General features: G+C 41.8%; 1 protein-coding gene, 1 long non-coding RNA gene and 1 other non-coding gene across 11 annotated transcripts in view; 2 read left to right on the top strand and 1 right to left on the bottom strand.

Annotated features, from left to right (window-relative positions):
* Nucleotides 1–27,668, top strand: part of CLYBL (citramalyl-CoA lyase) — a 264,184-nt gene that overhangs the window by 179,399 nt on the left and 57,117 nt on the right. The gene's annotated exons all lie outside the window — the stretch shown is intronic.
* Nucleotides 745–6,144, bottom strand: LOC131520119 (uncharacterized). The gene is made up of 3 exons (XR_009265935.1): nt 5,744–6,144; nt 3,292–3,492; nt 745–896 (listed from the first exon to the last, which is right to left on the bottom strand). It is a non-coding gene; the product is annotated as an uncharacterized LOC131520119 (long non-coding RNA).
* Nucleotides 19,242–19,347, top strand: LOC131489436 (U6 spliceosomal RNA). Its single transcript, XR_009250553.1, has one exon. It is a non-coding gene; the product is annotated as a U6 spliceosomal RNA (small nuclear RNA).

Raw genomic sequence — 27,668 nt, 5'->3', positions numbered from 1 at the left:
CCACTTGAAATGTGCCATGTGTAAAAATGCTTTCCTTACCCAGTGTTCTTTTCTAGTCACTCCCCATGCATATTTACTTCGTTGCAGTAATAGTTTGAATGTAATTTTGTAGTTAGATATTTTTTTTACTTAACACAGCACAAGAATTTTTCCACATCACCACAGTCTTCATAATTACAAATGTTAATGACTTCTTAATATTCTATCAAGCTGATGCACAAAAATTGTCTAAAACAAGTATGAGATGCTACTGTTATACCCTGCTTTGAGACAATCCAACTTATCAAAACGCTTAAATCAGGAGGGTGAATGGTAAAGTTAAAGCAATGTTTGCTCATCAAAAGAATTCTCTACCAGGGATTTTTAAATAGCAAGTTCTTCTTGTGTTTCTTTGGTATAATTTAAATTACAAAAATGTAATACATCCTCAGCTACCTACTATACGATGCATGGCATTTGTGTTTTATTTTTTAATGTTTATTTATTTATTTTGGGTGAGAGAGTCTGCAGGAAAGGGGCAGAGAGAAAGGAAGAGCGAGAATTCAAGCAGGCTCTGCAACATCAGTACAGAGCCCAATGTAGGACTCGATCCCACAAACCATGAGATCATGATCTGAGCTGAGATCAAGACACGCTTAACCAACTCCAATTATGGAGTAATTTACTATGTAAATTTTGATATGCGGGTTCGGTGGCTGCTGGTTGCAGAGAATGCCAGCTTCCATAAAGCAGACCTGATCCAGGTGATCTCTGCTGCACGTCCAGCCTTCTCCACTGGCAATGGCATAACCAGGCACTGAAGATCCTGCAGGGGTTCGGGTGGGAGGGTGTTGCATTCACACTCATATTTGCATCTATTGTTTTTGCACGTTTGTGTTTTAAATATCTTGTCTTAACTGCAGAAAAATAGAATAATAAAAATGGGGAAAAATCACTCAGATACTTACCATAGTAACAGTAGACATGCTGTTTCAATATTCTTTGTTTACTTTCCCATATGCACACAGAATATATACCTGGTCATATTTGAATACACTTTTGTTTCCTCCTTTGGTCATGTAACTCTCTACAGAGATCATTGCCATGTGGCGTCATAGTCTCAATATTAGAAAAAAAAAATCCTCTGCACTATCTAAACTCTCCCCATTGGAGTAATTACTATAATAACTTGAAGAAACTTTAAGCCCAGAATTCAACATTTAGATCAAAATACCAACACAGAGATGCATGTATGTGCTAGCAAAAACATTTAGGTTTCTCGTGTTATATTAAGTCTTCTAAGAAAGGTTCCTTAGCATGTTGTTCCATTGTTTATGTACATTACTATACATGTTAATATGGCATAGAAGGAGAACATGAGCTGTATCTGTTACTGTGCAGTATCATTTATTGTAAAAATATATCCATGAGTGCTCATTCACTGCTAAATAATTAGTGTTTTAAATCCTTGACATAATGTAGAAAATACTTGGTGAGTTGTTACATAGGCAATTAAACTTTAAGAAGAATTTTTGAAGTGGAGCACCTTGGTGACTCCGTCGGTTAAGTGTCCCACTCTTGGTTTCGGCTCAGGTCATGATCTCAGTTCATGAGTTTGAGCTCCACGTAGGGCTCTGTACTAGCAGTACAGAGCTTGCTTGGAAATCAATCAATCTCTCTCTCTCTCTCTCTCTCTCTCTCTCTCTCTCTGCCCCTACCCCAAAATAAATAAACATTAAAAAAAATTTTTTTTTGAGGGAATTGATCGGGGTTTTGAGGCTGGGGCTGGGAACACAATACTGTTGTTTCCATTTACAATGAGGGAATGTAGGCTCTCACTATTCAAACGCTTTTTCAGTCCATTTTCACCCAGCCATTTTCACAAATTGACTAGATTTGGATATCAAAGGATGTCTGTATTTATCTGTATCCCTTAATAGGTTCTGAGCAACTTAAAGACAGTAACTATAACACATTCATCTAACACAGTGCCTGGCACTTAGTTGGTTTAATTCACATTATTCTGTAAATAAATGAATGAACAGATAAGCATATCTCTAACTGTTATTAGATAAGCATATCTCTAACTTTCATTTGCTGTGGGAAATTAGGCTTATTGCTCTTTGTGAAAGGCATAGCCAAGGAATTCTGGTGTGTGTTGCAAGGCATCACCAAGGCACTGTATGTGTGTGGTCAAAAGTGCTGCTGCCTTTTCCCCAGGTCTCTTAGGTCTGGCCTAGCTCAGTGGTGTTGAGATCAGGCTCAGGAGGACCTAGTTTCCCTCACAGAAAGCACACTGCCTTTTTTCTCTTTTATGAATGGGCAATAAAAGTGAAAAATAAATCCTCAGCGAGCTTATATTCTTCTTTGAGAGCAAAAATGGCACCTCCATTTCCTGGGAAGATATGTCTCCATTGAGGGTTGGTGCCCGGAAATCAAGCAGGGACCCACATCATAACCAGGGAAAGTGTCTGTGGTACACTCCAATGATTCATGCCTCCTATATCCACACCCTTGTGTAGTCCCCTCCCGCATTGATTCTGGTTTAGGCCAGGTGACTTGCATAGGCCTATAGATCACATTGGGGAATTGCCCCTCCGGAACTCTGCCATCTCATGCAGGATCCCTAGCTCTCCTGTTGGAGAGCCCACACTACAGTCCCACACTAACAGTGATACCCCACACTAACAGTCGGGTGAGTGGGGTCATCTTAGATCATTCAGCCCCAGACAAGCTGCCAGATAACTGGGTGCACGTAAGCAGCCCCCAGTGAGACCAGCAGAACCACCCAGGTGAGTCAGTGCAAATTCTGACCCACAGAACCATGAGCAAATAAAATGGTTATGGTTTTAAGCCACTAAGTTTTGTGGTGATTTATCTCACTAATACAAGGTCTACACTGTCAAGTCCAAATGAGTAGATAAGAATGTAAACAGGGGGCGCCTGGGTGGCTCAGTCAGTTAAGTGTACAACTTTGGCTCAGGTCGTGATCTCATGGTTTGTGGGTTTGAGCCCCGTGTCAGGCTCTGTGCTGAGAGCTCAGAGCCTGAAGCCTGCTTTGGATTCTGTCTCCCTCTCTCTCTGCCCCTCCCCCACTCATTCTCGCTTGCACACTCTCTCTGTCTCTCTCTCTCAAAAATAAATAAACATTAAAAACAATTTTTTTAAATAAACATTAAAAAAAGGTTTTTTAAAGAACGTAAACAGGAAGGCAAAGCAGCAGAACTAGTCCCTAGGAGGCTTAAAACTGGGACAGGATCAGGGGCATGAAAGAAGTCAAAGAAGTGGTTCAAAAGTAGGACTGAGACTTACTTATGACACCGGAAGATCCCTCCAGTTTGTGTTGGTCATTGGCAGGAGCAGGCATGGTGACTTAAGAGTCATGCTCAACAAGATCAAGTACGACACATCCACAGATGAGCCCAATGGGCCTTAGTAAGTGGTGATTGTGGCTTTGTGTTGATCGGCTCTATTTGCTGTAGTCCAGTTTCCATTCAGACAAATGGCACATGACTGCAGTGAAATGAGAAGTAAGGTACGGTCAGTGTGCTCAGAGAGCGAGGTCTTAGTTCTAACCTTATTAACATTATGCCCTGTGCCCTACCCACTACACAACTGTGGCCCAAAGTACTGAGGAGTCAGGAACACATAGCTGATTTAGGGGTTTCCTTTCTGCTACAATAAAGCTCAGAAAGAAAACCTGCCATTCCTGCCCCTCCCCAGGCCTTACTCCCTAGAAAAAAATCACTTTCAAATTTTCTAACTTTCTTACTACTTCTAAATAGCATGTTTATACTGTGATTTCTTCATTTTTCAATTTTAAATATTATCAATTGACTTCTTTTTATGTAAGATGAGGATTGAGCTCTCTCACCTCTCTCTCTTATCCCCATCCTCCCAATATAAGTATATTTTAGGACTAGATCAATATTTAAGGTTTACCTAATATGGTTTACTGTGATTATATTTGCTTTCTTGTTCTTGAAATTAATAATTTCCTTGGTTCTACTTATTTATCAAAAAAATGTTTATTAACCCAAGTCCGTAGCTCACATTAAGGATTCACTCTCAATCTTGTACAGTTTATGGATTTTGACAACTGCTTAATGTCATATATCTACCACTACAGTATCATACAAAATAGTTTTATTACTCTAAAAATCCCCTCTGCTCTGCCTATTTCAGTCTTTTCTAGTGATCCCCTGGGAACCACTGATCTTTTTACTGTCTCCGTAATTTTGCCTTTTCCAGAATGTCAAATAGTCAGAATCATATAGTGTATAGACTTTTCAGACTGGCTTCTTTCACTTAGCGTTAATGCATTTAGGATTCCTTCATATCTTTTTTGTGGCTTGAGTGTTCTTCTTTTTATTGCTGACTAGTATTCCATTGTATGAGTGCCACAGTTCATCTCTTCGCCTATTGAATTTGCTTTGTCTTCTAGATGTCTCTCGCTAATTCAGTCCCAAACTCCACCAGAGCCATCATCCCTTCTCCGATATGTGTTGGCTGCCTACTAACTTGTTATCTGGTAGCTGCCTTCCCTGTCATCCTGGGAAGTCCTTTGGCCTAATTTCTGAGTTGGATTTTCTGTTTATTGGATTTCATGTCTTTTTTTTCTTGGTTTATTCCCTCATTTTAAGGGAGTACATCCTCTAGTAACTTCCTTAGAAAGGATGCATGGGAGATAATTTACCAACAAATGTTGACATGTCTGCAAGTGTTTATTATACTCTTATAGATCAGACTTTTCTAGACTTAAGTCCTAAGAGGAAAGCTAGTTGTTTTACTGATGGCTTAGTATAAGCATGCTATTAAGAGTTTCCTGAATAGTTAACATTTCAACTTTTATATCTCTGGTCTAGGTTTTTTCTTTTCTTTTTTTCTTTTTTCTTTTCTTTTCTTTTCTTTTTTTTTTTTTTTTTACTAGTTTGAAAACTAATAGCCCCCACCTAATCCTGTTGTAAAATAGTTTACACTGGCCACACTTTGTTAATTGAACGTTAGAAATATTGACCTCTGTGCAGAGATCTATGTTCCATCATAAGAACGGTTATGTTCTCTTATTAATATTTCTCTCTCTGCTTTTGGATTGAAACAGTACAGAATAATTAGAGACTTTTTTGGCAAATAAAACAGTCAATAGTTGGAAAGGTATGTTTTAGTGAAGATTGTTTATAAACACACCTCTTACTGCCAAGAACTTAAAGTCTAATTAATGAGCATCGGCCTTTCCTCTTCTCTCACTTGCTTTCATTTTCTTTCATTTACACACACTCACACACTCCTTATTGTCTTGCTTTCCCTTTTCCTCTTTATTTCAGTCTGTACAAGTTTGTGTATAAAATTGGCTTCCCTTCTAGCTGTTTTGTCCCTGCGCTCCATCAAAAAATATTTTCTGCATCTCTAATTTCATCAAGATATGCCTGACTGAGAATGTCAAAACCACTGAGCAGAAGTGTTTAATCCAAAGTTGGCTCTGCCGGTGATGATCAGCTGAGGAAACAACCTCGAATTTTTTCTTAATTACTTGTTAGGACGTTAAGTTTTCACTTTATGGAATAGATCCACATCCTGCTTCTCATTCCCTGCTCTTTATTGTGCAGAGCCCTCCCACTGATTTCCAATAGAGAGAGCTCTCTGCACCCACGAAACACACATGGAAGGGAAAAGGGTACCTTGGCCATCTGTAGAAATAATAACTTCAATGGTTTTCCGTAAGCAGAGAGTCACTTGATTTGTTGGCCAGTCAGATTCTGGCCACCTTTATGTAATTCCATAAACTAGGGTTTGAGGTTGAACTGGTCACCAGCAAGCCCCAGAACAGCCCAGGGTGTAGCCAGGAGCAGAAGACTGCAGTTCCAGTCCCCGCTGAGCAGTCTGATGGCCGTATCAGATCAGGAAGGGCTGCTAATCTTTCCAAGCCTTTTATGGCATCATCTGTAAAATGGGGGTGATGCCATCAACCTTTTAGTCTGAAGGATACAAAAATAAAATGAGTGTATGTGAAAGCACTTTATAAATGATAAAGTGTCATGTGAATGTTACTTATCATCTGACCTTAGAGATAAGAATTAAAACGATATTATTTCTGTTGCAAGTTTGTTTGTTTTTTCCTTTTGGTTTAGTCCTCTTTAGATGAAGGATGCTTCGTTGTTTAAACTATTTTATACATATAAAATTTATGGAAAGAAGGATGCATAGTATAATTAGCAGGGAAGGAAGCTTATGTTTCTTTGGGATGAGAACCCCTGTGACTCACTTGTTGGCCCAACATAATACATTCATCATCACCTTTCATGAGGTTTACCCATGGGTTAAGAGCGCATCATGCTCAAAGGACACACTTAGTGGATATTTGAGAACAGCAGTCAGGGAAGGCATGTGCTAGGAACTGGTCAGGTGGGCAACACAGACAACCATTGCTATGTTGGCCATGGTTGGAACAAGTGCTTTGGAGACACTGGTAGAACCAGAACAGAAAGTATTAGAATAGGTGCTCTTCCTCCTCTCCATTTCAGCTTATTTGCCATTCCCTTCTCTGTACAATATTTATACAAGGCTCAGAATCTGCATCTTCTCCCAATGGATATCTGGTGAGGAAGACCAGATCGCTGAGGAGCTGCAGATCGCTCATGTATCATGCCTCATTTGATAAGGCATGACTTGCAGGACCCTTCCAAAAGTAAGAAGGCAAATCTTTATGGACCGAAGACATTGATTATTTTTTCACAGTTTGAAAGAAATCTGTGATGATCTGTTTTTTGCATCAACTTGGTTAAGCTATAGTAAGTACCCAGTCATTTAATCAAACACAAATCTAGATGGTGCTGGGAAGATATTTTGTGGATATAGTTAACATCTCTAATCAGTTTACTTTATGTAAAGTAGATTACCCTGGGTAATGTAGGTGGGTCCCATCCAGTCAGTCGAAGATCTCCTGGAGAAGAAGTTCTGCCTTCAGGATTATAACGTCAACTCTTGCCCAGGTTTCCAGTGTTCCAGCTTCCCTGGTGGATTTTGAATTTGTCAGTCCACAATCTTGTAAGCCAATTCCTTAAAATAAATCTGTCTATCTGTCTATCTCTCTTCTGTTTCTCTGGAGATCCCTGACTGATACAGCTTTTCTCTATCCAGAGATTACCTTTCCTTTGACTCTGTTATAACCCAACTCTCAGAAATCCAGGATGTCAAATGTTTTATTTTCACTAGGAAAATCACTGCATTACTAGGACCACAAACCATGTAAATTAATTCCAAATTATAATCCAACTCTGATCTTAGAATCTACCAAACTTTGATATAGCTTAAGTACCTACTTTTTCAATTCTTATTGATTTTACCTCATCAAAAGCCAGAAGTTGAAAACATCTGTATTCTAATCCCATATCTACTTTAGTTCTCATAACTCTACAGTCTCTGGTTATTCTCCAAATGGTTGGGGCGCCTGGGTGGCTCAGTCGGTTAAGAGGCTGACTTCGGCTCAGGTCATGATCTCGCGGTCCGTGAGTTCGAGCCCCACGTCGGGCTCTGTGCTGACAGCTCGGAGCCTGGAGCCTGTTTCAGATTCTGTGTCTCCCTCTCTCTCTGACCCTCCCCCACTCATGCTCTGTCTCTCTCTGTCTCAAAAATAAATAAACGTTTAAAAAAAAAAAAAAAAAACAAATGGTCTCCCCAATGAACACATGCTCATCAGCAAAGACTCTTAACGTACTGGCAAGGTGGCAGCTGTGTCAGGGTGCCGAGGCAATAGATCTCAAGTTGTAAGCATTATGTTGCAAAGAAGTAGTCTTTCCTTTGACACCAGACTTGAAAGGTAGCGATCTCATAATTCAAGGTTTCAAGATCAGTCAGAAGTAAAAAATTCTTCCGTTTAAAGAGTTATTTTTATTTGCAGGGCCAGTCCCAGAATCCTTTACATACATTCTAGGCCCTTGATCTCCATGAATCACAAATGTTATGAACCTCACCTCTGGCCATTCCCAGTCAGGGTCTGGGTTCCGTGAGTCATTTATCACGGACTTCAGTTTTAAGCAGTTCCCAGTGGGATTACGTGTGAGCCTTTTCAATTGTCCGTGACTGTGTTCCGTATACACGTATCGATCGCCCTCTCTAATTCCCAGACCTGGTGCCCTGCCCTTCTGTCTGGCTTGGGTGAAGCAGCATGGAGGCACCATGCTGGCCCCTGAGGGGTGGGGAAAGAACCTGGCGCCACTGAGCAGACGTCCCTTAATGGTAATCCTCCAGTGAGTCGGTGGCCTCCAAAGAGACCATGAGTGTGGCCTGTTGATGAGGAATGTAGTCATGGTCACACAAAAAAATCCCCAGTCTCTGCCTCAGGACCCCATGCATGGCCCATCATCCCTGCTGCAGAAAGAAACTGGACAGGACCTCCCCTTAGGAGCCTGTCAGCCCTCGTCACTAATCAGCCCAGGGGCTACTCAGAATGACTGGAGGCACTCACTTCCACCCCCCCGCCAATTGCACTGCCCGCTCTCAGCCCCTGCCACCTGGGGAGCCCCACACCAGGCCAGGGCAATCAAGCTTGGCTTCTGCATGGCCGTGCAAATCTCACCATCAGCCAGACTCCTAAAATATTTATATTTATACATGCAGGGCTCAGACTTTCTTTCTACCCTAACAGGTAAGGACTGAGTATGGTTTGGAAAAGTTTGTTCATACCATGCGAGCAGACCTATCAGCAGCGGCTCACCTGGCCAGAAGGGCAGGGATCTCACCTACCAAAAGAGCTGAAAAGTTGGTCATTGTCATAATCCAGGCACTGAGGAAAATCATGTTAGTCTCGCCTTCCCTTTTATTCAGAGATTTGATTTCATTCATGCACAGGCAAAAGTCAAAATGCCTCTCCTGATGGATGCCCCTCTAGGGACTCATTGCTGGCACATTGAAGGGTGGGTGAGCACAATATATGTATTTATTTTCAAAGATAGCATGACATCTTACCATAGAGCTTTTGTGTCTACCCATTCTCTCGAAGGACTGTTAGAAAACTAGATGGTTGGCAAGAAAATCTAGAGAAAGGGAGGGTGGCAGGAAGGTCCATATTTTCAGCTAAGATGGATGGGTACATTCAAGCCTCAATTAGCAATTGTCCCCAAATATTCAGAAAATACCTTAGACTGGGGTTTTCTTTTCTTTTTTCTTTTCTATTCTTTTTTTTTTTTTTTTGACTGGAGTTTTCTGAGAGAAGATAGTGATAATTTGCCCATGTTAGTGATAGCTGTCCCCACAGAAAAGTTCAGTTTATCTAAAAACTTAAAGTTTCACTAGCTTGTGTCTCTCATCAAATCGGCTTTGCATGCATGGGAATTATTTTAAGTACTCTTAAATGGTATCATTTCCTAGTTGCAAATTATTTGGGTATATTTCGAAACTAATTAAAAGGGAAATGTCCTATTTTGTAAAGAGCAGCATTTCTACATTTAAAAAATCAGATGTTCTCAGTGGGGAGCAGGGTTTTATCTTTGTCTGTGTTGGCTATTGCTAAGTGCATCCCAGATTGAAAATCTAAATGAAATAACTACAAGGATTTACATGGGGGAAGTTTATATTGGAAAAGCAGGAGGGAGACACATATACATACATAATACATAGACGATTTATCTGTGATTTTAGAAAGCCTTTTCTTGTCACATTTTTTTTCTGTCTTGCTAGTTACTTGTTATTTCCCTGTGAGCATTACAAACACGGAGGGGTGCAGAGATGCCAGGCTCCATCACGGTGTCCAAAAATTGGCTTTGTACATATGCTAAATTAGAGACTGGCTGGCGGAAGCATTTCACAGATCCTGGATTGGCAGGGATTCCTCATGAAAGAAGACAGGGCCTCAAGCCCAAGGGACTCATTCTCCAGCCAGCAGTCATGCAACATGCTCCATCCAGCAATCCAAAATCCTTTTTAAAATAAATTCTGAATCTTCATCAGGAATCATGTCCAGCCCAGGTAACATAGCCCCCAAAAGTCTAGTCCCCTTTCCTGTTTCATGAGGAAGAGACTATATTGAATCTTGCATGGGCCAGAGCTGTGAGATTTATCACCAAAGGATCCAGATCATTTCAGTTGCCTCTAGCAGTGAATAGGCGCTACCCAGTGTTGAAGGAGGAAGGTAGGAATCTTATAGACAAACACCTTTCTGTTTTTGTCTTCCTTAGAAATAAACTGATGTGATGGTTCTGATGGAGGAAGAGTTAACGCAGCGGAGAAATGTATTAGACAGCCGGAGCAGATAAGTCCATGCCAAAAGGCTCCACCATCTGGGTCTTTCTCGCTTACTGTGTCAACCAGAAAATGCCTCTCTCACTTACAAGTAGCTGGTTGATAGCTTTAATGCTCCCAAGAGATATACTTTATTTTATGGACGACAATGAGTTTTAATTTAAAAAAACAGGGTTTTTTTTTATAGTTCCTGTCATGGACCTTGGGTTCCTGCTTAATATTAGAGCTGAGTACAGGAGAGGAAGTAAAGAGATTTATTTTCTAAGCCAAGAAGTGCTTTGGACTTAAATGATGACATGTGACAAGTTAAGGAACAGTTCTAAGTGAAGACATTAACTCCAGGTACTTTACCTTTCCTGTCAGGGTCCAGTGAAGAATTAAGAGCTGAACTCGGTGACCCTAGTCCCAATCAAGGCCCTAATGTGAAAGCTGGATCAGAGCCTTGCAGCCTTTTGGGTTCTGTCAATCCTTCACTGACCTGAGAGCAAGCTCTGTAAGAGCAAAGACCCTTGTCTGCCCATAGCACACTCAGTAAGCATCACTGAGTATATTCAGTGGGTTATATCTTAGTCAGTTCGAGCTGCTATAACAAGTACCATAGACTAGGTGGCTTGAACAGCAAACATTTATTTCTCACGGTTCTGGGGACTCAGAAGTCCAAGATCAAGGGGTAAGACAGTTTGGTTCCTGGTAAGAGTCTATTTCCTAGTTCATAGATGTCTGTTTTCTTGACTTTTCCTCACATGACAGAGAGAAAGATAATCTCTCCTGGGTCTCTTCTTTTAAGGGCACGAATCCCATCCAAGGGATTCACCCTCATGACCTAATCACCTCCCAAAGGCTTTACCTCCAGATACCATCACATTGGAGGTTAGGGCTTCAATATACAGATTTGGGGGAGATACAAACATTCAGACCATAGGAGGTTGATTATCTCATCAGATGGCACCAGTGAGGCCAACATCTCAAGAGGTGGAGCAAGCTTTGCATCACAACCTGTAGAGTGTGGGAAAGTGCTTAAATAGGCATCGGAAGACTTGGGCCGTAGTCCTAGCTCTGCCCCCATCATGTTGAGTGACCTCCAATAATTTATTGATCACATTTTTTATCTCATTTATTTCTATTTCTTTTATCTCATTATTTCTGAAGTGACTGGGTAATTGCTGAGCTTTCTTCAGCCCCAATATTGTATGATTTAAGCCTTAGCCAACTATCTAAAAAATACATTCTCTGGATGATGAAAGATACCTACTAGGCTTATGTGGAAAAAGCCAGCATTGTTGGTAGAAAGAATTTCTCCAGGCACACAGCCTAAAGACTGTGACTCACAAGTACTATCTTGCTCTTTCCCTTAACCAGTGCTCTTTCAGTGGAGGTAGGCAGCAGAAAGGGAAAGAGTAGGCACGGATACACAGCATAAGTGGGGAGGCTGAATATGGCTCCAGACAGCACTATGGTCTACAATGGAGTATTTAGAGCTAGCCAAGGACAAAGAGATGGACTTCGAGGCATTCAAGCAGTTGTGGATGCCCCTCGGGCCAGAAATATTGCAGAGGGGAGTCGTAAGTGAGCTTAGAGTTGTCCCAGATCACCTCTGAGGTCTGTGCAACTCAACTACCCTGTGACTCTGACAGTACCAAGCCCTGTCCCCTGCCATACAATGGTACCCCAAGAGACCTTGCCAAGGACTTAAAGTAGTCCAGGCACTGTTCACCTCAACAGGGTGGGGAGAGGAGGGAGGATGGAAAAGGGAGAAGTCACCTTTATTAACATATTTTCTAGTAGTACTTTTAAGGAATCATTCATTCCACTGTTCATGTTCATTTTCTTTGGTACCTTTATTTTGGTTCAAAAAGTTGCTGTCTCAAGACATAAATAAATACACATCAGAAAACAGTACAATTAAGACAGTAGATTAGAGTAATATATCAAACATTTTTAGCTGATTGAAAACAAAGCTGTAAGAACTGACTTGACAAGGTACTGCTATCAAGAGTTTATTAACTTAGTTTTAACATCATATATCCAGTTCCCTCAGCAGTTGTAGTAAATGCAGTGGTGTGAAAAACAACACAGGCAATACTTGTGCACAGCATATCTGGTGTTGATGGCAAGTGTTAGACAAGTGTGGTTTCATTTGTTATTAACCATGACTTAATAAAGTAATTGTACCGTGATCTCTTAGCTAACCTATAGTTCTTGGCTACCACAGCCCAATGCTTGTTGATTTCTGACTCTAAGAACTGGAAGTCTTTGGGGCATCTGACTGGGTCAGTCAGTAGAGCATGCAATTCTTGATCTCGGGTTTGTAGTTTCAAGCCCCATGATGGGTGTAGAGATTACTTAAAAACAAATAAATAAACTTAAAAATAAAGAACTGGAAGCCTTTTGGTGTTCACCCATCTGAAGATATTCATGCAAGTGTATTAAGGCATGTAATGATTAAAATCATATACCTCAGTTACCATAATGGAGTGAACTGTGCCTTCTCAAAAGCTACATCCATATCCTAATCCCCAGAACCCATAAATGGAACCTTATTTGGGAAAAGAGTCCTTAAGATGTAGTTAGGTTATTGAGATAAGATCCTCCTTGATCATCCACTGTCAAGAGTCCTTTCAAGTGACACACAAAGAAGGCGACGTGGAGAGAGAGGCAGAGATGCAGCGACACACAGTGCAGCCAGCACAAGCTGGGAGCCGCCAGGAAGATTCTCCAGGGAGGGATACTGTCCTGTTGACACCTCCAGTTCAAATATCTGCTTTCAGAGCTGTGAGAGGGTAAACTCCTGTTGTTGGAAGCGACCAGAGTTTGTGGTAATTGGTTATGGCAGCCTTAGGAAACTAATACACTTCAGATGAGTATATTTCAAAGGATAGACATCATTAATTGGGAACTCTAATATCTCTTCTCCTATTAAACTCATAGTAGGTCTTACTGATAATAAAAAACAAAGAACACTGACTTACAACTTATTAGGGGCGCCTGGATGTCTCAGTTGGTTGAGCATCCTGCTCTTGACTTTGGCTCAGGTCATGATCTCACAGTTGGTGGGTTTGAGCTCCACCTCAGGCTCTGCACTGACAGCATGGAGCCTGCTTGGGATTCTCTCACTCTCCTCTTTCTCTGCCTCTCCTCTGCTCATGATGTGCTCTCTCTCTCAAAATAAATAATTTGGTTCAAAAAGTTGCTATCTCAAGACATAAATACACATCAGAAAACAGTACAATTAAGACAGTAGATTAGGGTAATATATCAAACATTTTTAGCTGATTGAAAACAAAGCTGTAAGAACTGACTTGACAAAAAAAAACCCTATTAATAATATTACTAATTAGGAATATTAGATCTCTTTTGAGGTAAACATTTTCGCTCACATAATAGCTGTCCATAAATTCCACCTTCTGAATGATCCACAGTTTTCTTAAGCTTTTTTAAAAATATTTTTAGTGTTGGGGCGCTTGGGTGGCGCAGTCGGTTAAGCGTCCGACTTCAGCTCAGGTCAGGATCTCGAGGTCCGTGAGTTCCAGCCCCGCATCGGGCTCTGGGCTGATGGCTCAGAGCCTGGAGCCTGTTTCCAATTCTGTGTCTCCCTCTCTCTCTGCCCCTCCCCCGTTCATGCTCTGTCTCTCTCTGTCTCAAAAATAAATAAACGTTAAAAAAAAATTTTTTAAATAAAAAAAATATATATTTTTAGTGTTGGAGCACCTGGGTGGCTCAGTTGGTTAAGTGGCCGACTTTGACTCAGGGCCTGATCTTGCAGTTTGTGGGTTTGAGCCCCACATTGGACTCTGTGCTGACAGCTCAGAGCCTGGAGCCTGCTTCAGATTCTGTATCTCCCTGTCTCTCTGCCCCTCCTTCACTCCTGCTCTCTCTCTCTCTCTCTCTCTCTCTCTCTCTCAAAAGTAAAAATATTTTTAATGTTTATTTTTGAGAAAGTGTGAGTGGGGGAGGGGCAGAGAGACGGGTACAGAAGATCTTAAACGGGCTCTGTGCTGACAACAGACTGCCCTATGCAGAGCTTGAACTCACAAGCTGTGAGATCATGACCTGAGCTAAAATCAAGAGTCAGACGCTTAACTAACTGAGCCACCCAGGCGCCCCTTAAGATTTTTTGTAGAAAGAAACACCCCATTATCAGACAAAGGGGCTTCATTTTGATATTCCTCCATCCTGGAGAAACCTGTTTCTGTGTCAGACACATACTCTTCAATAACCTCTCCATTTTAAACTGTTCCAGGCTCATAGAGTAATAGTACTAATAAAATTCTGCTGTTTTATTATACATTTATCAAATAGTCACCTATCTGGTCTTTTAGCCAGAATTCATTGGCCTTTTCTCAACAGCTATGTCTCAATACATCTTTTAACAACTATTCTCCAACATAGACTTCATTTCAAATTTAGAATATGATGTTAATCAGTTTACCAGTTCACAATTGAGGATGAACAGTTTATATAGTGTTTGTGACAATATTGGATTTATTACCAAATGAGTGATTTTTTTAATAACAGCACATTGGTTTTTGCTTGTTTTTCACAATCCAGTTCAGTATCTGAGCAACTCTGCTTGATGATTCACTTCTGTTAGAAAAACTAGGAAAACATTCACCTTGTACTGGGTGTACTACCTATTTCTCCTTTCACATATTAAGATGATCTCTTGAAAGAACTTTAGACTCCACTGTTACCTTCAATTTCTTTTTCTTCTTATTTAAATACTTATTAAATACCTATACATGCTATCCAGGTAAAAGAAACCAACATTTGGAAGGGCCATTTCAGTAGATGGTAGTAAGGACTGACTTTGCTTAGGTGTGAGCCAGTATGTTCAGATTTATATAAAAACCAAGAGGGGCACCTGGGTGGCTCAGTCAGTTAAGTGTCTGACTTCAGCTCAGGTCATGATATCACATCTCATGAGTTCAAGTCCCGCGTCAGGCTTTTGCTGACAGCTCAGAGCCTGGAGCCTGCTTCAGATTCTGTGTCTTTCCCTCTCTCTACCCCTCCCCCACTCACACCCTGTCTCTCTCTCTCCTCCAAAAACAAACATTAAAAAAAAAACAAAAACAAAAACAAAAAACTGAGAAATATCCTGGAAAGGAAGTTTATTGTCAGACAGAATTCTCCAGTCCTGAAGTTACCTTCTGAGGAGAACCCAAGACTCATCCCTTAAGTGGATAGAACAGGGTGGCTGTTTACTCCTTATCACAATGAAAATTAGGAGTGTAATTATAGAAAGAAAGCAGAATATCAACAATGGCTCCATTTGATCACCAGTGGAGGTCAAGTAAATGTGAGATATGTCACCAAATCTATCAAAGAAAAGAGCTATGAGAGGGAAATTAAAAAATGAAAGAATTTCATTAAACAGTTTACATTTCTTTACTCCACCAGCTCCTATAGTTTAAAGGGAAAGGATTAAATAAGCCCCCAATGTTACATTGCATTAGAATCTTTGAGCTTCTGGGATGCCTGGGTGGCTCAGTCAGTTGAGCGTCTGACTTTGGCTCAGGTCATGATCTCATGGTTCATTGGTTCAAGCCCCGTGTTAGGCTCTGTGCAGACAGCTCTAGAGCCTGGAGCCTGCTTGGGATTCTGTGTCTCCCTCTTCTGCCCCTCCCCTGCTCGTGTGCTCGCTCTCTCTCTCTCTCTCTCTCTCTCAAAAATAAACATTAATTTAAAAAAAATTTAGGCTCTTTGAGCTGCTACCGTAGCTACAAAATGGTCAGTCCAACTCCACAGTTCAGTGTTAGAAAGTCAGTATGATCTTTCACTAAACTGTGTCCTCAGATCAGCATTTATCAAAAAAAAAGGAAGTGTTTTTAATTTTCCTCGTGCTCTTTGTTCAGTTGTTTCAGAATTTTGATGGTCAAGAGGCATTATCTATTGAAATCCTAAACAAACACATCTAAAATCAAATTAATCATCTATTCTCTCTCTCTCTCTCTCTCTCTCTCTCTCTCTCTCACTCTCTTTCTCTCTCTCTCTCTCTCTCTCTCTCCAAAATTCCACCTGTCGTTTCTACTGGGTCTCCTCCCTCCATCTTTGGAACATGCCTCCCAACTCAACACACACACACAGAGCAATGAGAAAGGAATTTTCCAGTACCGGGAGAAGGACAGCCAGTCAATGCCCAGGGCTTAGAGGCTGGGAAGCCGGACTTTGTAGCAGAGCCTATCTTTATTGTTATGTCTTCCCAGACAGTCTGCCAGCTGCATGTGCAGGTGATTATTCTCCTGTGTTAATGTATAGGCTCAGCTACTGTAACAAAAAGACCCAAAGCTGCAGTGGCTCAAACCAAAAGAAGTTTATTTCTCTCTCACCTAACTGTTCAGAGGCAGGCAGGTGGTCCTGGTGGGTGGGCAGCCCTCTTCCTCCAGGCCATTGAGAGACCAAGTTGCTTCTGCCTTGTTGCTATGACACCTTAATCTTTGAGGCTGAGACTCACTCCATACTGTGTTTGAGTTCCAGCCTATGAGATGGGAGAAGAGAAAGTAAAGGGCAGATGGCTTCCTTAAGGGATTAAACATTACATGCACCACTTCTGTTCCATTCACATCCTAGCTGTAAATGGGGCTGGGACATGCAGGATTTAAGACATAAAACTCAAAGGAAGAGGCAAGAATGGAAGCTGGGGCCAGGAGCAGTCTCTGCTACATCTGTACAGCCACCATGTGATGTCTGCCCTGTTGTATGTATATGTCACCTTGTGTTGCAATTTTTCATATTCTATTTTATTGCATTTTTTTTTTTTTACTTAAGTCATGTCTATACCCAGTGTGGGGCTCAGACTCATAATCCTGAGATCAAGAGTTGCATGCTCTTCCAGCTGAGCTAGCCAGGTACCCCAAGAAGGATGCATTTTAAAATACTTTTAGTTGTGGCAAAAAAAAAAAAAAATCACATAAAATATACCATTGTAGCCATTTAAAGTGTACAACTCAGTAGTATTAAGTATATACATATGGTTGTACAACCAATCTCCAGAATGTTTCATCTTGCAAAACTAGTTTTAAGTCCTCAAAATCCCAGTGCTTTAATATCCATTAATGCTTCTTTAGTTTATAGATGGTAGGCATTATCTGTTCTTTTATTATGCATAATTATATATTAGAAGTATGTGTAAAGGCTCATAATAAATTTCAGCTAACTTTTTAAAAACGTATCGTTCTGTACAAAATGACAAAGATTGAAATCTTACATATTTAAAGCTACAGAATACTCAAAATATTAGATATTTTTCATTTTTCTACCATAAAATACATACTAAGCTGAGATGTTAATTGAGCAGTATGTTTTTACTTCTACCCAAAAGGAAGTGATAAAGTGTGTATTTCTATTATTTGAAAGAGGGGGTTCTCTTGAGGCAATTGACCAGAGGAGAGTTACGCAGAGAATGCTGAATGTCAAAGCCAGAAAGAAACTCAGAACTCATCTTGTCAGTTTAGAAACTGAGGCCCCATACACCTCCCACTTTTATCTCAGGAATGCCTCCATCTGTGGCGTATTTTCCATGGCAGATAAAAATGAGTTGCCAAAAGAATAATTCTGAATATATATAATGTTATTTAGCTTTGGGAGAAAGTAAAGACTGACCTTTATGAGATGTGGTAATTTTTCCCATATTATTATAAGTTACTAAACATATAACATTTTTTTTTAATGTTTATTTTTTAGAGAGAGCATGTGTGTGTGCACAAGTGAGGGGAGGGGCAGAGAGCAAGGGAGACACAGAATCCAAAGCAGGCTCCAGGCTCTGAGCTGTCAGTATAGAGCCTGACATGGGGCTCGAACTCAAGAACAGTGAGATCATGCCCTGAGCTGAAGTCGGCCACTTAACTGACTGAGCCACCCGCGTGCCCCTAAACATATAACATTCTTCAAACCCCTTTGAAAAACTGAAAAATTGGTATTCACAATGGCTGGATTTAAGAACACTATAATGTAAGCCATATTGTTAAGCAAATGGGTGAATATAAAGTTAGTCTAACATCCTAGCAAACCAACACTTTTTACCAACCTTCTTAGGAGTTAAATGTTTGGCCAGCCAGCCAGCCAGATGTCATACCCTCACAGGCTGGGCATATCATCCAGATGAAGAGCAGTGGGACCAAATCTGTTTGCCAAATCTGTCCAGAGGAGGGCAACTCAGCAGTGAGAGGAAGTTGAATCTGTATCCATAGGTTTTCAGAGAGACAGCTATTAGAACTAGGAGTGTTAGAAGACCAAGCACTTAGGAAATACAGTAACCATCCTGAGACATTTATAGGACTGCCCCATGGCCATGCTTACACAAAAGCAGGGAAGTCACTTGCCAAGAGGATAGAAGGACATACTGCCCTAGACAGAGATTCTTGGGGGTAACTTTGAAGACCCCTCCCAACTCTTTTTTTTTAACATTTTATTTATCTTTGAGAGACAGAGAGAGACAGTGTGAGCCAGGGAGGGGCACAAAGAGAGGGAGACAGACCCCTCCCAACTCTAAGACTGATTCTCTGTGATTCTTACTCTAGGACCTCAGTTACTGATCGTGTTTACAAAATAGAAGAAAGAATCTGTCATACTTAAGTATGTGGCACCTGCTTCTTACTGCAAGAACCTAACAGACATGGAAAAAAAACAGCGTTGGTGTGTGTGTCGGTGTGTGTGCATGTGAGGGAGAGAGAGAGAGCATAGGCAGGGCAAGCAGATTTCCCCATCTGACTCTCTAGGTAATCTTCCCAGATAGGGCAGCTGTTCCGTGCCCACCCTACCCTAGGAACTCTGAGGGCTTCAACTCATGGTTGGACTTGAATGAGTTTATCTCCTCTACCTGGTTATGGAGACAAGACTAATATACCTAAGATGACAGAGAAACCAGGGGACATTCTGGAGCTCTTTTTCCTCACAGTCTTCATTCTTTCATTTTCCTCCCTATCCCTTGCTCTCCTTTCTTTAAAAAAAAAAAAAAAAAAAATTAACTCACTATCTGTATGTCACTGCCTTAATCACAACCACTTCCATTCAAAAATGCACACAACCTGGTGTTCGTTTCAGCAGCACATATACTAAAATTGGAATGATACAGAGAAGACTAGCAAGTCCCTGTATAAGGATGACACACAGATGTGTGAAGCACTCCCTATTTTTATGTCCTCAGTCCTGGCATGCCTCCGGAGCTGAAGGTCCACTCCAGTTCCTCCCATCAAGGCTGGGTGCCTCATGGCTACAAGGTTTCTCCTTCCTCTGTGGTACTCTCTATACTTTTCCCCTCCTCCCAATCAAAGCTCTGGCATGGGAACAAAAAATGCATACAACCCAAAAAAAGATCAAAACCTCTTGCTCCATCCTGCCTTCTTAGGCAAACAGCACCAAAGTAGTATTTGTTGCCAAAATACATTAAATGTGGCTTGAACAATCAGCTTATACACAGTCCAAATTTAAATCTTTAAAATCATCCTCTTCCCTAGACCAAAACAGCAACAGATGGGTAAAGGAAGAAACGGAATGTGGTCACATTTTATACCAGCAGTATAGACCTTTTCAGATTGCAGTAAGTCATTTGCCATCCACAACCTGTGGTCTTCCATTCCTGCTGAGGCACGGATTCAAGATTCTGGGTTTGGGGTTTCTGAGTTGGAACAAAAACATTTAGCAGGTGGCTGTATATCTATTTTTTTTTAATCAGGCAGTGGTGAGTCTGGTACCCTGAAGACCACAGCACCCATAGGCAAGTAGACTCTAGATATTTAATATCTGATTTCATTCAAAATGAAAGTTCTAAGATTGGACAGGTAGACAGGCTGGCTCCCACTATCTGTGAGTAAATTTGGCCCCTTCGGGGATTCTCCTTAATGCCAGGAGACCAGCTCCCTGTGTTTTCTTTTCAGTTTGGCATTACGGAACATAAGAACCACGAGACACACTCCCTGTTACCATTTGGGTATAGTCCTGGTATGAGGACACTGGGTTATCGAAAACAGGTCAAGCTAGTATGAGCTCAGAACCAACCCCAAGTGAGTGGGCACCAGGAAATGGGAGTTTAAATTTGAATGGTCCTTTTTTAAAAAGTAGGTTTTGTATACACATTAAAATGAGCATGTATTTTTTTTTAAATCTAACATTTATTAACCATTTATATTACACCATTATGAATCCTCACCAATCCCTGAGTCGGACATTATTATCATCCCCATTTTTCAGATGAGGAAACCGAGGCACAGTGAGGTTAAGGAACTGCCCAGTCCCTTATAGAGCCAGTTATTGGCACAGTTGGAACATAGATTTGCTGGATCCAGAGCTGGTTTAAAGGGAGACCGTGAGAGTTGGAATTTCATGGCCGGTCCTTTGGAGCCTAAATGAGCGTGTAATTTGACCTAGCGTTTGCTCTTCTAGGATGTATCCTAAGGGAATATTCAGACAAGTGCTCTGAAATGAATGTTCTGGGATATTCGTTACAGCTTTGTGTGTAATCTTTTCAATATCAGGGCAAATGTCACCTCCTCAAAGAAGCTGTTTTGCTGCCCTACTCAAGTACCAATGCCCCCTAGCATGCTATCCTGGTACTAAATTCTGTTCTCTTGATAGCTCTTTCCACAGCCTGCAATTGTTTATTGGTTTACTCATTTATTAGTTGCTTTCCTAACTGGAATGTAAGTTCCATGTAGGCAGGGACCTGTTATCTCCATTACCTAAAATAGTACCTGGCACATAAACAGTATTCAGTAAATATGTGTTGGAAAAAATGAAAGAAGTAATAGCAAAACATTGGGGAAATTTAAACTCTGAGTCATTAGGGGATTGATTAGGTAAATTATGGTATATCTATGCAATAGAATACTGTGCAGTCATAACAAATGATTGTGGAGATTTTCTCCTTCATAGAGATGTACTCTGCCTATTGTTGGGTGAAAAAAGCAGGGGAAGCATGTGTATTATGATCCCTGTACTGGTCAGGGCTCCTGGTAGCCAACCACAGAATCTACTCTATTAAGTTAGAGCAGAAAACAAAATAGTTTATTATAGGCTACTAGGTAAGTCACAGACCCTATGCGATGCAAGGAGGGATTCCACAGACAGGGCCCAGGATTGGGACCGTGACACTTGAGTTCTGCATCACCTCCACTGCTGACTCTCTGTGCAGTCTCTGAAAAAGTTAACTCTTGTAACCTCCATGTTCTTCAGGCAAACATGGATAATAAAACCTGCCCTGTCTACCCCTCAGGACTGCTGTGAGAGCAAATGAGATGCAGGCCCTTTGAAAAGTTAAAAAATGCACTCCATCAGGTGGAGCTGGCTGGCTCAGTTAAGAGCATGTGACTCTTGACTTCGGGGTCATGAGTTTGAGCCCCACGTTGGGAATGGAGATTATTTTTTTAAGTAGATAAATAAATGGAAAAAACCAATAGGGTATATAAAAAAAAAGAAAAGTTAAAAAAGAACTGTGTAACATTTACATCACTATTCCAAAAGACAAGAAATAACAAGTGTTGGCAAAGATGTGGAGAAAGAAACTTTTGTGCACTGTTGGTAGGAATGTAAATTGGTACAGCCACTGTGGAAACCAGTAAAGAGGGTCCTCAAAAAAATTAAAAATAGAAATACCATATAATCCAATAATTCCACTAATAAATTTGGGTATTTACCCAAAGAAAACAAAAACACTTATTTGAAAAGATACATACATTTCTGTTTATTGCAGCATTATTTACAATATAGAAACATGGAACCAACCTAAGTGTCCATTGATAGATGAATAGATAAACAAGATAAGTGTATACACACACACACACACACACACACACACACACACAATTGAATATTACACAGCCATAAAAAAGATGAGATCATGACATTTGTGACATGGATGGCCCCAGATGGTATTATGTGCTAAGTTAAATAAGTCAGACTGAGGGGCGCCTGGGTGGCTCAGTCGGTTAAGTGTCCGACTTCAGCTCAGGTCACGATCTCACGGTCCGTGAGTTCGAGCCCCGCGTCGGGCTCTGGGCTGATGGCCCAGAGCCTGGAGCCTGCTTCCGGTTCTGTGTCTCCCTCTCTCTCTGCCCCTCCCCCGTTCATGCTCTGTCTCTCTCTGTCTCAAAAACAAATAAACGTTAGGGGCGCCTGGGTGGCGCAGTCGGTTAAGCGTCCGACTTCAGCCAGGTCACGATCTCGCGGCCCGTGAGTTCGAGCCCCGCGTCAGGCTCTGGGTTGATGGCTCGGAGCCTGGAGCCTGTTTCCGATTCTGTGTCTCCCTCTCTCTCTGCCCCTTCCCCGTTCATGCTCTGTCTCTCTCTGTCCCAAAAATAAATAAAAAACGTTGAAAAAAAAAATTAAAAAAAAAAAAAAAACAAATAAACGTTAAAAAAAAATAATAAATAAATAAATAAATAAATAAATAAGTCAGACTGAGAAAGATAAATACCATATGACTTCACACATATGTGGAATCTGAAAAAAAATGAATAAATGAAAAGCAGAATCAGACCTGTAAATAGAACAAACTGATGGTTGCCAGAGGGAAGAGGAGTTGGGGATGAGCAAAATGGGTAAAGGGGAGTGGGAGATACAGGCTTCCAGTTCTGGAATGAATAAGTCACAGGAATAAAAGGCATAGCACAAGAAATACGGTCAATGATATTGTAATAGTGTATGGGTGACAGGTGGCAGCCACACTTGTGGTGATAATGTATAGAGAAGCTGAATCACTATGTTGTACACCTGAAACTAATGTAGCATTAGGTGTCAACTATGCTAAAATCTGAAGAAAAAAAGTTTACATCCTTGCTATCCAGTGATTCTGAATGTGTGAACGTACATACTTCCTTCCAAAGCCATATTAGTCAGCACTAGGATGCCACTGGTCCTCTCCACTTACCAACGGCACATCACTCTAAGCATTAAATTGCACGTGGCAGTGGTCTGGACAAGAAGTCTGATAATTTTGGCAGTTGTTTTTGCTAAGCTTGTCCTAAAATTGCTTTCCACGTGCCTTCAGCCACTCTCCCCATGGGCTGACCTCCGCTTCAGGCCTGTCCTTTTCTCAAGGCTCACTAAGCTTGCCATCTACAGGGAGCATGCAGTTCTCATCTCTTAGATCTGCACTGTCTAGCATCAAAGCTCAAAGTCTTCCCTAAGCAGCATCCCAAGGGCTAACCTCTGGAGCATTGGTGTTCAAAGTCACTGTCAACCAACACTTCATGCATGATTTGGGCAACTGACTAAGTATATATTGAAGGCTGGATTCAATAAGTTTTTTAGTTTCCTTATTCTATTTTTTGCATATTTTTACATTTAAAAAAATGGTTCTCATTGCCCCCCTATCGTGTGGGGAAAACAGTATTGTGATATAACAGGGCATTTCAACAAGGTACTAACATTGTTAAGAAGGACTTTGATGTTCCTGAAACCAGGCATGTGTTGCAAGGTGGGATGATGTTCCCAGTTCTTGTATGTACGTCCAGAAGCTTTTCCTGGCAGAGCTTTTAGCCCCTGAGACTTTCATCTTCATCTAGCACGAAGGATACAATTTGATCCTGACGCATGGAGTATAGAAGCTGCGGAACGTCCACACAATCTGTTATGCTAAATCACACCTGGTGTCTGCACAGAGAAGGCTCTGGCAAGCTTCCTCGCCGCTGGGACTGAGGCCTCTGACTCTGACGCCAAAACATGGCAGTGTTGCAAGGAGCCTTCTGAGAGCCTGGCTCGCCGGCATGGTAAATTAACCTGCTTGTTCTCACGTTAAATACTTTATGAAAATTTACTGGGCGATAAAAGAGGGAAGAAAACCCAAGTGGCTCCACACTGAGCCTGCCTGGCACCGGTGAAGGAATGAAGCTGCTGAGAAACTCCACGTGAAGAGCTGGCAAGAAGCAAGGTGGACAACACAATGAAAATGAAGTGTGGTGTGGGCCACTGCATTGTTTTAGTAGTATTTTCTCAAGGAAGACAAATCGTAGGAGAGCTGGTGTTGGTACGCTAGGTAAGAGGACCCTGGGCTCTGCCACTTTCTCCTTGGGACCCATTTTCAGAGGAATTATGGCATGCCCCCATAGACCGCAAAGAGAAACCTCCTCCCGTGTGGCTCAGTCCTTGAGAAGGGCCCTTTGCTGTAACCAAACCATGTTCTCAAAGGGCAGAATGTGCCTGTTTAAAAATAAAATGTTCTAATGGCCATTATCATCCTCCATTCTTCAGTTTTCCACATTAGATTCTTCTCTTTTCCTTGTTGATTTTAGAACAAAAATAAGATGATGAAGAGTAGAATGGAGAAGTTCTACTCCCTAAAATACCTAAAAATTTGGGGGCATGTGGCTGGCTCGGTTGGTGGAGCATATCACTCTTGAACTCGGGGTTGTGAGTTCAAGCCCTACATTGGGTGTAGAGATTACTTAAAAATAAATCTAAGGGGTGGCTGGGTGGCTCAGTCAGTTAAGTGTCTGACTCTTGATTTTGGCTCAGGTCACCATCTCGTGGTTCTTGGGTTCAGGCCTCATGTTGGGCTCTGCGCTGACAGCATGGAGTCTGCTTCGGATCCTCTGTCTCCCTCTCTCCCTGCCCCTCCCCCACTCGTTCATTCTCTCCCTGTCTCTCAAAATAAATAAAATTTAAATAAATAAATAAATCTTAAAAATAATAATATTAAAATAAAATACCTGTAAATTTGCCACCTAAAAGAAACAAAGCCTTTTTAACTATCACTTTCTTTGGGAAACAATTAGGAAGCAAGACAAACAACAACAATGAACCATGAAAATGAAATGATTAGTTCCTATAAAATGAAGTGTGACTGTGTATTTGAAGAACAGAAATCAAAATCCACAAAGATGGAACAAGCTGATAATACTAGGCAGGGGATTTTAAAATTCCTTTTCATTTTAAAGCCACACCGACATTGAAAGGAGTTTGTGAGAATAATGGTCCAGTTTAGCATGCGGCAAGAAATATTTCCTTGTGTTTGATTTCTGCCATCACAGAGCTTATCTAGTTACCTGATTTCTTCATTCATGGCTGCCAGGAAGACTAATTAACACTACGGAAGCTAAAGAATCCTATTTGCTCTGCCACAGAGTAAAGCTTCTTCCCCCAAAATGTGAAGCCAAGGCCTTGCACCTGCTGAAATTCCCGTTAGTTTGGTTTGTTGAATTGCAAGGCTGTTTGTGCCTTATCATTAGACATTTATACTCTATCTGTAAGCTTTTATAACCTCCTACTTATGGAGACAAGATTCTTTGTGTCAGCACCTTAGAGAAGTGTTGCTGAAGCAGTTGGCACACAGACAGGAATTTCCCAGCAGCACCGTCGGCATGGCGGAGCTCCTGTACAACCTACCTTAGTGCAGCCTCGCAGACAAGTGGGCCCCATTCACCTCCAAAATTGGTGATGGGCAGGAAAACAGATGTTTTCCCACATAGAAGTGAAGCTTTCACTTTTTAAGAAAATTGATTCTTAATACTTAGAGGACAGTTTGGATTAGTTATACTAGAAGTGTATCTCAGGTGGGCTTGTAACCTGAAGGAAGTCATCAGCCAAAACAGTTGTGAACATCACAGTAAAACTGCTCCGGCCTGGACAGGTGACATGGCTGTTACCTGATGTATCTGAAACCCTGGCAGGGCCGCCTCATTACATCATGAACCAATCACTCTCGACTTACCCTTAAAAAAGAATGAAAGGCCCGCAGACCCTGCCCCAGGTGGGTGGGTGGTCGGTCCATGGCACCTGTGGCAAATGGCAGTGTTTTCGACCTTATAATGCAGAAAGGTAGGTGCAGAGTCCTTTGATGACACTGTTCCTTTTCGCTTGTTTGCTTTCATTCTCCCACGCAGACTGCAACCCAGCAGGAGGGCTTTTAAACCCAAACAGTTAATTACCTTCTCTAACCCAGAGAAGTGGGGAAACACAAATCCAGTGAGTTGAGAGGGAGAGGGCAGCTTTGCTTGGGGCTGTGTTTTACACCAGGTGGGAAGGGAGCCACCTTCGCCATCCACAGGGCAGAGGGAGACCAATTAGAAGGCAAAAGGGAGGGAGGCAGGCCTCATTCCCACTCCTTGTGTACTTTACATTTCCTTTTCAGACAAGAAAATGCACTGTACTGCACCTGCACTGCACTCTCCAGATCAGAGGCCTGTGTAAACACACCCACCCCAAAGACAAAATTGAGTAGCTTCAGGACTAGAGGCCCTCTGGAGATAAAAGCATGTGCTTCACGCTCAGGAGATGGAGACATAGCCCGTGGGTAGAGCAGGCTCAGCCAGGGAGCTTCTCCAGGTAACACTCAAGGGGCTGCGGGGGTGGACCTTCCCCCAGTCCAGGCCTGAGCACTAGCAGCTTCCGCTGTGGAGAGTATTTTCTCAACTGAACTCCAAGTCTTGTCCCACCACCCCCAACACCCTTGCCTCCCTCAAAGGGGGACCAAATACAAGGACTTAGCCCTTGTATTCCTAAATTGGGGCTCACCCCTGCCCACCTGGGAATCTCTGGTCTTTCTATCCATCTCCTGGTGCCAGCCCCTTCCCTACCTAATCTCATACGTACTGACCATCTGCCTCTGTATTCGCTCACTGTTCCTGCCTCTGCCTTCTGCCCTTTCCTGGCTCTCTGCTGGGTGCTGCCCTCTCCTCAGCACCTAATGAGATCCCCAACTCCCCTGCCCCCTGTCTGAGCCTGAAGCTCCCCCTCCTGCCTCTAATCCTTTCTAAGTCCTGTTGTCTGTTCCACTGACTTTAACTGTTTTACTTCTCATTCTGTGGGTCTTTCATTGCCACAACTAGATGACACATTCCTCTGTTGATTTATATATCAATATAAAGTTATTTATATACCTTTCCCTATCCCTCCACACTTGTTCCCAGCACCCAGCACAGTAGATAGCATTTGATTGATCCCTCTCCTACTGGTTAAAAAGTTTTAAATGTACCAGACCAGAGACATCAGATAGAATCTGGGGATAGTATTCAGGAAATTTTCCTTTCAGAATCACAAATGATCTTAAAGAAGAGGACAAATCCTATCAGTTATCTAAACGTTTTCAAGTATCTAGATGTTTGGCCTTAAGTACATAAAACACCTAATGAGTGATGATGTCGTTCAGATTTCCTCTGGATCCTTTGCATCACGTAGACATGGGTAGTGGCCCCCTTAGGAGAAAGCATGTCGAAGCACCCTGTTCCTCCACTCACAGTTTGTCCTGCCTAGAGCCAGTCTCATGGCTCCTGGTGCCTCTGCTGCCCTGCTAGAAAACAGAAATTATGACACTGCCCCTCTGAGGCTGTGAGACCAAGTGATGAGTGAGAACAACGAAAATAGTAAGAGTGGGAAGACTCCACAGCTCCACAGACAAATCTGAGCATGGCAGTTGTTATTCACAAGGAGAAAGGCAACACATGCCTTTAGTAGGTAAATTGTCTTTTTAAAAAGTTGTGTGCAGGGTCGCCTGGGGGGCTCAGTCAGTTGGGCATCCGACTTTG

The sequence above is a fragment of the Neofelis nebulosa genome, chromosome 1, assembly GCF_028018385.1.
Source record: "Neofelis nebulosa isolate mNeoNeb1 chromosome 1, mNeoNeb1.pri, whole genome shotgun sequence".
NCBI classification, from domain to species: domain Eukaryota; kingdom Metazoa; phylum Chordata; class Mammalia; order Carnivora; family Felidae; genus Neofelis; species Neofelis nebulosa.
Note: the sequence above shows the minus strand (reverse complement) of the source record. Positions and strands in the feature narration are given on the sequence as shown.